Raw genomic sequence first — 14,217 nt, 5'->3', positions numbered from 1 at the left:
TTATGTATACAGATTTCTAAGATAGAGTTAATAGTTTAGCTAGATGTCTGGTCCTGGCCTTCAAATGACTAGAGTATAAGATCTGGTCCTCTCATGAGGTAAATTAAAAATTAAAATAAAAAATTAAAATATGACTTACCATGTGAATTTCCAGCAAACTTATGAAAATTCATCAACAGTAGAAATATAATGGGTAATCACACCCTAAAATTAGGCAAATATGTAAATAAACCAAGATGGTAGAGGAAGAAAGATTATTGTCTTAGTGTGGGCATTTGCAAAGGGTTTGCTATGACAGCTCCTGTCCTTGTTCATGTAGCCACAAATTGAGGTTTGCCAACAAGAAAAGATGGTTCTTACTTCCCAGAGGCAATTTATTTTCACTAGCCTCTGCATCGCCTTCCCTGTGCAACACTATTAAGAGTGTACAACTCTATAATTTACACAGACACATGCTAATTATTCTGTTTTCTAAAGAGATAGAAAGATTTAGTGTGCCAGTATCAGTTCCAAAATGGATGATCTATTGAGGATTAAGTTCTAAGCTTATCTTCACTACATTCATCCATAATAATAAGATTTTGGTTCATTTTGGTTCATATATCATTTGAATATAAATGCTGCAGCTGCAGTATCTGAAAGCAGGATTTATTAAAAATCCCCACCCAAGCTATTACTGAATATGTTGTCCACATGTCTGACATGAGTTTTCTAAAAGTAAATTAACATTTACTTAGAAGGGAGCTAAAATGAGTCCACAATGTAAATGCATCACCTTATTTCTATTTTATATAATTGTATTATATATTACCTTTTAAACTAACATCAGGCATTGTCTATTTTTAATAAAGAAATATCTCTCTGTCATTGGGTAAAATCAGCTGATCCAAATCAAATTCTATACATCAAATTTTATAAAAGTAGATCACTCTGAAGTAAGCATAGCTTATTATGGATAATGTAGTGTATCTACTATAAAACAGCTTTAAATTGCTTTATTATAATGTTGTCAGTAGATAAAGGCAACACCAACAATGGATTTTACATATTCTGAGGAATGAGACATCCCTATTCTTGATTTTTAACATGACAAACCTAATTTCATCCATCATATAAATAGCCCACGATACAGAGATTCATCACTCTGCACATGTGAGAAAATATATTCAATCAATTAAATCTTAATTTAAAAGAATGAACATAACCAACATTTAACACATCTATGTGTCAGAACTTAAGATTAAATCTAGGTAATATTACTGACAAAAATTAAATTCTTCATTTACCTTTTGTGTATACTGCAAACAAATATGTTTTTGTAAAATCTAGTCTGCCTCAATTATAAGTGGTTAGAATCTACTAATAAAGTTGTATGTCTTGAATTTCCAGCCTTTATGTTACAGGCAGTCAACACCAAGAATATAAAAGAATGACATAGTCATAAAAATTTTATGTAAACACATAGTTCGGTGCTTTGAATTAGAGTAAACATAAAGATTAGTCATTAATTTGCTGATGGTTCTTAACATTTCTTGGCCATCTACCAACTTTTGTACATCCAAAGCTGTGTAGAAAACCAGTATTTCTCCAGTATGGCCACTAGATGGCAGAGACTTGGAGACTGGGTCTTGGCCTAAAAGTAGTTTAAACAAAACAAAACACAAAACAAAATCTTTATGAATGGTAGGCAGAGAGAAATAGAATTTATAATACTTTGGATCAAAGAAGAAAAGAAGAAGTAATAATGATTCTTTCCTTATACCAGATTTAGATACCTCATATAAAGATTTAGGACACAAGGATTTTGCAACTNCGTACATGGCAGTAGGGAAGAAAATTGGTAGTGAAATTCAAAAATATTTTCTCTGAAACTTGTCTATTTTTAACTATAATAAATATTACAACAGAATAGCAATAAAGGGAATCTATAGTGGTTAAAACCCATGGTTCTCTCTACTCACTTTGGAACGAATACAGATACACATATGTATGCAACTACTAGGAACATACTTTTACAGTTTAATAAATAAGTTGAAGTTTAAACTGAAGCTGTCTCATGGCATATTGAGCAATTTGCTTATTTATTTTTAATGTTTATTTATTTTTTGAGAGAGAGAGCACAAGCAGTGGAGAGGCAGAGAGAGAGGGAGACACAGGATCCAAAGTGGGTTCCACACTATCAGGACTGGGTACCATTCAGGGGCTCAAATTCAGGAACCATGAGATCATGACCCAAACCGAAGTGGGAGGCTTAACTAATTGAGTCACCCAGGCGCCCCCACACTGAGCAATTTAGATGGCTTTCCATGCAACTTCTTATTTATAAATCCCAAAAGTAATTTTTATTCCAAATAACATTTTTAACAGCTTTATTGAAATAAAATTCACATACCATACAATTCAGCCACATAAAGTGTACAATTCAGTATTTTTCAGTATATTCACAAAGTTATACAACCACCACCACAATCTAATTTTATAACATTCTGTCCTCTTTCAAAGAAATCCTGTACCAGTTGGCTGTCAATACTCATCGCCTTTACTGTCCACCCCACTAATAACTAATCTACTCTGTGTCTCTATGGATATGCTTATTCTGGGTATTTCATATAGATGGAGTCATACAATATATCATCCATTGTGACTGGCTTCATGCTCTTAGTGTAATGTTTTCAAGATTTATTCATATTGTGGGATGTATCAGAATTTCATTCCTTTTTAAGACTGAAAATACTCCATCATATGGATATAACACATTTTCTCTATCCATTTTCTTCATTAGTTGATGGACATTGAGGTTGTTTCCATCTTTTAGGTATTATGAATAATGTTACTATGAACACTGGCATACAAGTATCTATTGGAATCTCTGTTTTCAAATTCTGGGTTATATACCTAGGAGTGGAATTACTTGGTCATATAATTCTATGTTTAACTTTCTGAGTGACTGTCCAACTATTTTCCACAGTGGCTGCACGATTTTGCACTTCCACTAGTGATGCACAGTGTTCCAAGTGCCATTTTCTGTAGGTTGTTTCTTCGTTTTTTATAGTCATCCTAGACTGTATGAATTGGTATTTTGTTTTTCAGTCTACTTATTTGAGAGAGAAAGAGAGAGAGAGAGAGATCATATGAGAGCAGGAGAGGGGCAGAGAGAGGGAGAGAGGGACAGAATCCCAACTGTGAGATCACGACCTAAACCAAAATCAAGAGTCAGACACTTAACTGGCTGAGCCACCCAGGTGCCCCATTGAAATGATATTTCATTGTGGCTTTCATTCATTTTATTTTTTGTTTTCAAAAACCAATTTATCTGTCTCCAACTTCATTTTGACTTTCTACATTTTAATTATAATTTATAAAATTCTCAAATTTTATAAGACATGACACTGTTAAATTCATAAAATTCTCAGTTATATCTATTCATCTGGTTCTTGATAAAAGCTACTATAAAAAAACTTGTTTAGAAGACTACCCATATTGACATAGCATCTGACTAACTGGTCAAATTTTCTGGAAAAAATATTTTTTTTCTCACAACTGCTGTTTTTCAATCTTGACCCCAATCTGCTAGTAGTGACGGCAGATGACACACAAAAATGTGTCATGAATTTATTTAATAAAAGTCATATACAGTATAGTGAGGACAACAACTACCACCATTGTTGGTGGTACCAGGCGTTTACATCTGGTAAGCCTCAGGCCGAAGGTGGCAAAGGTAGTAAACTACTGAATTTGGATTCAAACCAAGATGTCTGGCTTCAAGGGCAATTTTGCTGGCCTCTTTATTGTGTCCTCTGGAGACGGGAGGATTATATTAAATTTCCAAATGAAGATTTAATATATGTGTCTATAGATATACAGACAGGACTTAGATTTGTGATGATAATACTGAGGAGGCCCAGGGACAAGAAGACCTTGTGTTTCACAATGTGTCCCACCCAGTATCTTAATGCAACTATGCATAAAAGTGTAAGAAACATAACAGAATGTAAAGCATGACAGTATTCATTCATTTGTTCTTTCCTTTATTCATTCATTCATTCAAAAATATTCAGAGAGTGATGATCATGTTAGATAATACCCTAAGCACTGACAATACATCAGGGAACAATAAAAATTCCTGCACTTGGGATCCTTCCTTGTAGTAGACAGATACAGGTAAGTAATACAGGAATCTAAAAATAAAATAAGCTCATTTTTGACGGTGAAAAAAAAGCTAGAAGTGAATTCAAGAGTGATGAAATAAAGAATTGTGGCGAGGGCCTACTTTGACTCAGAGAGTCAGATAAGATCTCTTTGCAAGGATGACATTTGCACTTATACCAAAAAAGATGAGAAGGAGCCAACTATGTCATGATCCGAGGAAAGAGTGCCAGGCGAAGGGAACAAACAAAGCAAGTGAGAACACATGGAGATGAGGACAAGCATAGTTGTTGCAGGAAGAGGCAGATGGCTACAGAGGTTGGGACATAGTAGATGGCAGTGAGGGGGGGTGGTGGTAAAATCTGAGGAACAGGTAAGGTCAGACCGTGAAGGCCTGTTGGCCACAATAAGGAGCTTGGGCATTGGTCTAACTGGGGGAGTAGACATTAGAGGATTTTAAGAAAAACAAAAACAAAAACAAACAAACAGAAACAAAAAAAACTGTGGTCAGTAGATATGGTAGAAGTGATTAGATTCAGGATATATTTTAGAAGTAGAACCAGGATATCTTGCTGCAGTATCAGATATTACAGGCAACAGAAAGCAAAGAGTTACATTTATGAAATGGTCTTACATTGTAAAATATAATTTGTACTTGTATTTTTGTAAACCAGAAGAGAAAATGTAAATTTCCTAACAGGATTGAAATTAAAATAAGAGAAAAACTCTGTTTCTCATTTTTCTCTTCTGGAGAAAAATTAAAAATTTCCATCACTACATCAGACTGCAGTCCAATAATTTTAATCACACCATTCCTCTACTGGTAATGACATGTAGTTTATTGTATTTGTTGTAGTATGTGCAGAACGTTTTTCTAAGAAAAAAAGAATAAACTCCTTGGCCATAATCACCAAAGGGCTTTTCATTTAAATAGCTGCATGTGCTCCTAGTGGCAAACACATCTATGGGTAGCTGCCCCACAATCACAGCCTCTGTTCCAAACTACCATCACCTATAATCCCACCCAAGGAACCAGCCAGGCATCCATGTTTGTACCATTCCCTAACCCCAAGACAGATGTGACCAGACCAAGACTTCCCAGGACTGGATAATTTATTGGCAGACAACTGATAAGAACCAAGACAAGTAGAACTCACTTGTGGTGTAAGTTCTGGAACTGAAAGGCCATAGAGAAAGAGCTGGAAGCCACGCCACAACAAAGCCAAGTACATGCTGTAGTTGCAGGGGAACAAAAATTGTGAATAGTGGGCCGGAGTAGAAGAGAGAGGAGGTAAAGCCAGTAAGAAGAGAGTAGAAAGTGGCAGACTAAAAAAGCAGAAACAAGTAAACATACAGACTCAGAATTCAAGAATCCTATGGTTTGCGTGGCTATCTTCCAAATAGAATTCCTGGCTGAGACACTCCCTTACTCCACTTAAAATATGATGTTATTGACACATAGCTGGCTTTCATTTAACTTTTTTTTTTTTTTTTAAGAACAAATCTACTGCAAGGCCTGGCTATAGGGTGTTCCCTGGTGAGATATTACTCACCGACTGATCTACCTTCTCCGTTTCAAAGAAAGGATGAGTCTGTTTCAGAGTATGAGTCTTTCAAGATAGCTTCATACTACCTCAGTAACCCTCCATGATTCTAAGAAAGTGAAGAAGGTTAAAATTACAGCTCCTTTTTCCAAAAACCCTTAAGTGGTATTATTCCATGCCACTTAAAACTTTCATGATGGCCACCAAACCAGAAGTGAAAACTAAGAAACAGCATTTTTTTTCTGGCCAATTTTATTTGATCCAGCCCTGGTTTGCTAGCTGAGATTAGAATATGTTTGGTGATAAGATGCAGTATATGAGAGTTACAAGTGTGTTATCACATTCTGCTATACCATGGAACCAAAATAAAAAGAAAATATGTAGGGCTATCACTAGAAATATGCAGGAACCTGATAAGGAAAAGGAAATCTGGAATGTGACAAAGTCCACAGATAAATTTAATCAAGGGTAGCAAAATTCAAATAATAAATACTCTGGGCACCAAAAGATCTGAAATAGAAACAAGGACAATGTGATACATTTTTAACTGTATATTACCACCCAAGTTATATTTATGTGTATACTGCATACATATATGTATATAAATTCATAAAGAAAGGACTGCAAGAAGACACACCAGCTGGTAATACCAGTGATTGCCTTTGGAGAAGCCATCAGAGACCAGGAGTAGTCAGAGAGAACTCGGGCTTGATCTAGAATGTCTGCATTTTTTTTTTTTTACAACAAGAGCATAAGCACAAATTATTCTATAATTAAACATGTTTTCTAATTATATAAGGAAAATATGAAGAAGTGCTTTAAAATGAAAAAAGAAAAAAATGACATCATAAGAATTATGATGATGTGAAAATCGTTGCCAAGGACAAGGGTGTAATGTTGGCCAGTTTGCCAATGTGTGACCCAATGGAAATCGTGGCTAAAGGCTTACAAATTCCTACTACCAAATTCTACAGAAAACTTTTTTATGTCCCTCTAATCAGTTTTTTCATTGAAGTGGGAAGGGATAAGATCTACTACTGCTAAATGGGCAAGCTGCATCAGTTCTCAACAAAAGATGAACTGTTCTGAGTTCTTTCTCACCCAACTTTGATAAAATCTGAAAAGATGTCCCTGTGAAAAAGCTGGCAAGAGATCTGCTAACGTGACAGGACTGATTAAGGACCCTCATTTCAAACCCTTAATGCTTTATGCTTCTATTGCAGTGAGTTAATAGTGGACAAACAGGAATCAATGGATGACAGGTAAGCTGTTCTAAGAATTGTTAAGAGCACAAACTTAACGTTGAAATATCAAATAATTATCCATCTTGTCATTTTTTAATCACCCTGTCCAAACCACGTTGTTATTCAACACATAACTGAGATTTCTTACCATCAAACCAAAAATTTCCCCAACCCCTTGTCAGAATACTAATCACACTTTCAAAGCATGATTTAAAAAAAGAAAAAAAGAGAGAAGATAAGGAAAGAGAATAGTGAGAAATTTACTTGCTTGGGTGCCACATATCTCAAAGCGTTCCAAAAGCATGACCTAATCTAAAGTGTTCTAGAAGCAAAAGATAAAGTCACATTTATTTTCATTAGCTTTAAAGACATCTTACCTACCTCAGTGAAGGTATTTAAAAAGAAAATCTGAGAGATGAGATCATGATTTTCAGGCTAAAATAAAACACCATCTGAAAAAGTACGTGAAATGTTAGGGAAATTTTCAGCATGTCTAGGAGAAGGAACATAACAAAACATTTTCTTGGTATTCTTTCCTTCTGTTTTTGAGGATGGAAAATGCAAATATATAAAGATAACTTTTAAAAGTAATGTCTTTTAGTTTTTTAAGTGTGCTTTTGTGTATACCAGTGAATCACAGTTAAGAGGGTGATGGACTTTCAATGGACTTCCCATTAATAACTACAGCTTTACACACATCTGTCCATTCTTTTAGATGGTGCCCATAGGCCCAAGCCACACATCTGCATGGCAGACAAGGATGGCCTAGAAGTCATGCTGCAGGCCCTAAAGCAAGTGACGTCACTAGATTCTGGGAGAATTGAACTTGTGATCCTTGCATCCATGAGGTTGCAATCAAAGGAGTTTATAACCAATAGCTGCTTGGGTAAAAGCAGTTTTCAAGAATAATGATGGCATGAACAGCACTTCAGAAAATAAAAATATATTATTGAAGACTAGCAAATAGTATGGAATAAATTTCTGCTTTCAAATCATGTCCAAAGTACTTTTTGTTGTTGTTTTTAAACCTCAGATAGCTTTTGGTGAAATAACTTTGAATATATTTTTTAAACCTAAAATTTTGTTTTTGTGTATTTTAAGTCTGTCTTTTCAAAAAGGAATCTGTATCAAAATCAGTTTTTAAGACTCTATGAGTTACAAATTCATTACTAGAGGAACCATAATAAGCTATTAATCAGAAATGACTGGATAAGCTAAGGTAGGAGCAAATTAGTAACTGATAAACTAGTAAGCTAGTAAACTAACAAATTTTATGCTGATGTAGAAAAATAAAACCAATCATGAGATTCAACACAAATTACCAGCAACATTTAGCTGCGTAAACAATGGCTCTCAGTGGATCCCAAATGAATTCAGTAGCCAGAAAAACCAGAAGTGAGGAACCGTGATGGTTCACTTTATGTGCCTTTGTATGCTATGGCATCCAGATATTTGGTCAAGTCCCAGTCTGGATATTGCTGTAGAGGTATTTTTTAGATATTAACATTTACAGCAATAACCTTAGAGTAAAACAGATTATCCTCTATAATGTGTGTGGGCCTCATCCAATCATTTGAAGCCTTTAAGAGAAAACAGACTGAGGTTCCTCAAAGGAAGAGGTAATTCTGTCTGCAGTCTACCTTTGAACTCAGGCCACAGCATGAATGCTTACCTGGATTTCCAGCTTGCTGGTCTATCCTGCAGATTTGGACTCCCTAGCCCCTACAATCATGTGAGCCAATTCCTTCATATGTCTCTCTGTCTCTTTCTCCATTTCTGTCTGTCTTTCTCCGTGTGTGTGTGTGTGTGTGTGTGTGTGTGTGTGTGTGTGTATACACATCGTATTTGTTCTGTTTCCCTGGAGAACTCTGATTAATACAGAAACCAAAAACAAACACTTTATTGCCTTAGCAAGTTTTTCCTCCTGGAAAAAATAAGGGGGAAGGGACATAAAGACAAATACCTATGATTACTCTTAAATATCTGCATCTCCATGAAAAAAGTGAAGGGAAAGGTTTTGGATTCATTTATTCCACAAATGCTTGTGAGGCATTCACTCCATGGCAGGCCCTGCAGTGCCCAGTTCTCCTGGGAAACACAGCAGAGAAAGAAAGGGACAAAGCCTCAACCCTTGTGGAGTTTACCATCCAGTAGCAAGATGCTGATGATAGACAAATGAACACACAGTGGATTAAATGGTGTAAGTGTTGGAATAAGAGCAAAGAAGGGAAGGGAAATAGAGAAGAGGGTTTCTATTTTAAATGTAGTGAGCAGGGATAGCCAAGAAGCTATCAGCAGAAGAGAGAGCCAGACGGAGGAAGGAGCAAATACAAAGGCGCAAGGAGGGCAGGTCCTTCACAGAAGTCTGGGAAGGCCAGTGGGGCTGGAGCTGAGTCATACAGGAAGAGAATAATGGAAGACAAAATCTTTCTCTGAGTGATGTGAGAAGCTATTAGAAGGTTTTGGACAAAGGAGTGACGTGATCTGACATGATTTTGAAAAGTACTCTGGCTGCTATATGGAGGATAGATTATTGGAGGGCAAGAGTGGACTAAGGGAGACCTTTAAGATGCTATACCTCAGGCAAGAAAGGATGATGACTGTGGTTATTAGGTGGTAGATATGTAATCCCATCAATACATGGAAAGTGGAACTCCAAATTGGAGATAGCCCTTTGGGAAATACCAAGATTTAAAGGCTACAGTTGATTATGGCATAGAAGGATGATCAAGGCTTATGCTTAAACCCAAGTAAGCATTCTTGGAAGTTCCTTGGTGGGACACAGGCAGGAGAATCCATCAGAGACATTGCAGTTACAAGGACTACATTTATAACCACAGCTAAAAATGCCTGAGATGTTCATGTTTCACAGCTATAGAGAAAGGGTGTGGGACCAAAAGGAACATAGTGTGCTCTGCAGTCTAAAAAAAGGGAGCAATAGCTTTCCTAGTCTGTCTCTAGAATTATCCCAGATAGGCAAAACGTTGGCCATGTTTTCACATTCAGTCTGGCTTCTTGGCACATATATCCTTATAACACAGACAGATGCATCAAACTCTCTTGGCAAGAGCCATTATGATCACCCACCTTAGTTTTCTTGCACCAATTCAATGCTCAATAACAACCTGATTATAATGTAGCTTTCCATGGAGATTTTTCTATGAGAAGTGAGTTTCCATTCTGGTGATTATGAACCTTAAGTTCTGCTTAATATTTATGCTTTCAGTATAAGTTAATAAACAGGCTCAGTGTTATATTTACATGAATGTCATGAGTCTAACTGATATGAATCAATCTTCATGGATCTGAATGCTCAGAAAATTTCAGGTTTCTGTCTTGCTAAACTGAGGAGCAGACTCCAAATCTATGGTAATGCTGCCCTGAAATCTAGCATTAACAGGCCAGTCTCTGAGGTGCTTTGAGTTGTCCTTTAACAAGAGAATAAGTTTACTAGCTGAAAAATTCAGGAGGAATGTTAAAGGAATGAAATGTGCAAAACCACAAAGATAGGAAATGGAGGACTGTGTTCCCATCATCATTTAATCTAAATGAAGCAGAGACTGAGTGTTTGAGCAATGTTGAGAGAGAAGCTTAGAAAAACTGTTTAGGAACAAAATATCCCTTGAATACCATAATGAGAATTTTGAGTTCTTTCCTAAGGCCAAGGAGAGTGGGAGCAATTTTGAATCAGAAGAGAACCCTGTAGAGGCATATAGATATGTTTTAGAAAAATATGACTGGTGATGGTGTGGAGGATTAGACTAAAGTAGAGACTGGATGAACTGGGATAAGTTAGAAAGAGACTCATGGAAAACTACATGGACCTGAATAAAGGCCAGGGCAATGGGGTTCAGAGAGGATGAAGACCAGCAAGGTAAGACAAGAAAAAATAAGCCATACGTGAATATTAATGGAAAAGCATGGACAGATTTAGCTTAGCCAAATAATTGGAAAGTAAACTCATTAACTGAGATAGGCAATGGAAATGGAAAAACAGGCTTTGGAAGGGGTATATTGTGCTTAGTTTTAAACATGTTGACTTTGAATGTTTATGAGTCATTCAGTTGGAGATGTACAGAAGGCAACGGAACATAAGTCTATAGTTCAGGAAAACCATATGGACATAAGCTGTGACTTTGGAATTTGCCACAGACAATAAGCAAAGTTATAGAAGCCCATGAGTTACAATTTGGTGGTGTGGGTGGTTCAGAGAGTAAGACGTAAGAAGATTAAGAATGAAATTCCAGATACTCACAATATATAAGGTGTTGACAGAGTAAAAGGAGTCATTAAAAGATTCTAAAATGTAATCAAAACTATGAGGAGAGAGAAAAATGAACAATGTTATAAAAATCCAACAGAAACAAATATTTTAGGATGAAGAGAGAAGTCAGCATTCCCACATGCTCCAGAGTAGGTGAAAGAAAATGAAGACAGAAAAGAAACCTTTCCATTTAGCAGTCAAGTCATTAGTAATCTTTGCCAGGGCCATTTCAGTGGAGTGATGAGGGTATAAATAATATTGCAGAGACTACTAGTAAGTGAACATGGTTCTTTCAAGAAGCTTTGAAGTTAAGAAAAACAAATAAAATGGCAACTTGTGAAGGAAGTTCACAAGTATCAAAGGAAGCTTCCCAGACTGAAGACCTTAAGTCTTTCTTCTTCCTTATTCTCTCAACCCAATCAGCAAATATATCCTGTTGATATTTCAGACAAATTCTCTTCAAGACTGGCCCTTCCTCTCTTTTGGTCACTTGTCACTCTTCTTTTTGCATCTCTGATCTGCTTTCAATCCTTCTAATTACTCTCCCTGCTTCTGCTTGCTTTTCTCTTCAAGCCATACACCATCCTGCTGCCAGATGAATCTTCTGGAATGGCAGTTACTGAGTGATTCTCTGCTTTAAAAACTTCAATGGTTCCTCACTTTTTCTTATTCACACTTCATCCTGACATTTGATATCTCACTAGGATTGGTCCTCCCTATATGGCCTGTACCCACCCTCCTACTGTGCTGCAGCCAAGAGGGACTTCTCAGCTGCTCTTAGGTACTAATCATTGAGCATACCCTTCCTTCTAATTGACATATTATCTGCCTTCTTTCAGGTAATCAATCTACCTGTTCTTCAGGGATCAAGTTAATTTCCAAGTCTTCCATGAAAAAGAAGGAAGAAAAGGAAGAATAGTTACTAAGACATTTTATCTATTTTACCTTAGGTTAGAAAGAAGGCAAGGGTGAAAAGAGAAAGGGAAATAGCTTGAGAAAACAACAACGTCTATATCTATGTAGAGATCAATAACCATACAATTTTGAAAATAGTATCATTCTTGGCCATGCATTTATATACTTTTGGTAGTTAAGTTCCCTGTTTACTCCAAACTGTAATGTCTTGTTTTTACAGGATGATACTGTATTTAAAGCTTCTTAGCTTCCTATGACTACATATGTGAACAATTGCTATTTGGCAGGTTTGGGGCCCAACTTTGGAACTCAAGCACTAGAGAAAAATACCCTGGGAACTTTTCAAAATTACACACATTCCTGGAGATTCTGGTCTCACCTCACTCGGTCTATACCCCCTAACTACTGGTTTTTGAGTCTTCTCACTGATGAGTGAAATGCTTGCCTCAGGTATGGGTTTGAGAACCACTGCAGAGTATGTTGAGTGAGAAAAGTCAAAACTTTTATAGAATTTCAGGTTGGTTATTCCTAGTAAAAAAGAAAACACAAAAAAATGGAAGCAGTTAGTTTGGTGACTTCAATTCCTCAAAATACAAAGAATATCCCCCAGATAAGGATTAAATGGTATCAGGAGATTTTTCCTCCTGAATAGTCACATAAGAGTTTGAAAAATATGTAAGGAATGCAATATCAAAGTAAAAATAAATCAGCCAACAGACTGTCTCCAATCTGTTGGATGATATATTTGGCATATTTTATAATTAAATAAGCAGACTTAACGTTGTTTTGAGAGTCTAAACAACTACTTTGTTTTCTTAATAAGACTGCATGGAACCCTGTATTCCTTGTCAATCATATTGACCCCGCTGTGTCCTGTAGACAGGCAATGCTGCTTTTTCCTGCAACACTGTATGATTGCAGTATATGAATGCACCCCTTAATGATATGGATATAGTTCCACTGAGGCATTAATCTTTTTAGTCAGTGTATGAACACCACATAGTACCAAGCTGTTTTGATGACTATTACCTTAGACTGTGTTATTGTTGTTTACTCCAATGATAGTAGGTATTTATCTAGCATCTTAAATTTTAATGGCTTTATGTTTATTTTTATTAACAAAAGAAAATAGAACTCTTTGAATTAAATATCTGATGAAAGACACTAAGGTACCAAAAGTTCAAATTCTACCCCAGTATTTTAAAATCAGACACTTGTCAAGACTATACTTTCAGAGATGATTTCTATCATTTGTTACTAGAGAAGTTTCTCTGAACATGTAGAGTGCCTGAAACTATGAGGGGGTGCAGTGTTTCTTCCTGAGTGTAAAGCTCACTCTGGGTGTTGTCTCTGCAGCTGCCCTTGGTCATTGATAATCATTCTTCTCCTCCTTTGGGGAAGTAAGAGGGAAAGGACACCATCTGAGTGGTTTCTGCAAAAATATAAAATAAAATAAAAAACACTTGTCCCATCACTTGGCTCTCACTCATAGTTGAGCATTAGAATCACTCTGGGAGCTTATTACACATATGGATTCCCACACTGGGAAATTTTCATGATGCCTAAAAATCTACATTTAGAATGAGAACTAAGGATGGTTCTTGAATTCCAGTTTGAAAATTACTGACCCACTCCCTCACTTACACATGATGAAACTGGGCCTGAAAGGCTAAATAACTTACCCAAGGTCACATAGCTAGATAATGACAATCAAATGTAGAACCGAGATGGCTAACTTCCAGCTCTGTGTTCTTCCCGCCCTGACACCCTGCCTATTTAGACAGCCCTCTCCCTGGATTCCTCTAACAAGAGCAGTCACCTCTCTAGTCCACCTATGAAGAGAAGTTCACAGACAGCAATACCTACAGGTGCCATAGACCAGAAGGAAGTTATCAATGTATAGTAATGAGTACATGTAATGAATATTAGAAGAATGGCTGTTACCATAAGGGGAGTACAAACTATGCCAGCACCAATGGAACATGAAGGCAAAATGTAAAGAGCTTGGTAAGATAGACAAAGACTACTATGAAATGCCAACTTATTTTACTCACTTAATGTGACTAAAATCATCAATAAATTTTCTTTATTCAGTATTATATTT

General features: G+C 36.4%; 1 non-coding gene across 1 annotated transcript; it reads left to right on the top strand.

Moving 5' to 3' along the window:
* The first annotated feature begins 13,332 nt into the window (after positions 1 to 13,332).
* LOC144234110 (small nucleolar RNA U3) lies at positions 13,333 to 13,543 on the top strand. The gene has a single exon (XR_013335865.1). It is a non-coding gene; the product is annotated as a small nucleolar RNA U3 (small nucleolar RNA).
* Positions 13,544 to 14,217: the final 674 nt, after the last annotated feature.

This window comes from Crocuta crocuta, unplaced genomic scaffold (assembly GCF_008692635.1).
Source record: "Crocuta crocuta isolate KB4526 unplaced genomic scaffold, BGI_CrCroc_1.0 scaffold518, whole genome shotgun sequence".
Classification (NCBI taxonomy): Eukaryota; Metazoa; Chordata; class Mammalia; order Carnivora; family Hyaenidae; genus Crocuta; species Crocuta crocuta.
Note: the sequence above shows the minus strand (reverse complement) of the source record. Positions and strands in the feature narration are given on the sequence as shown.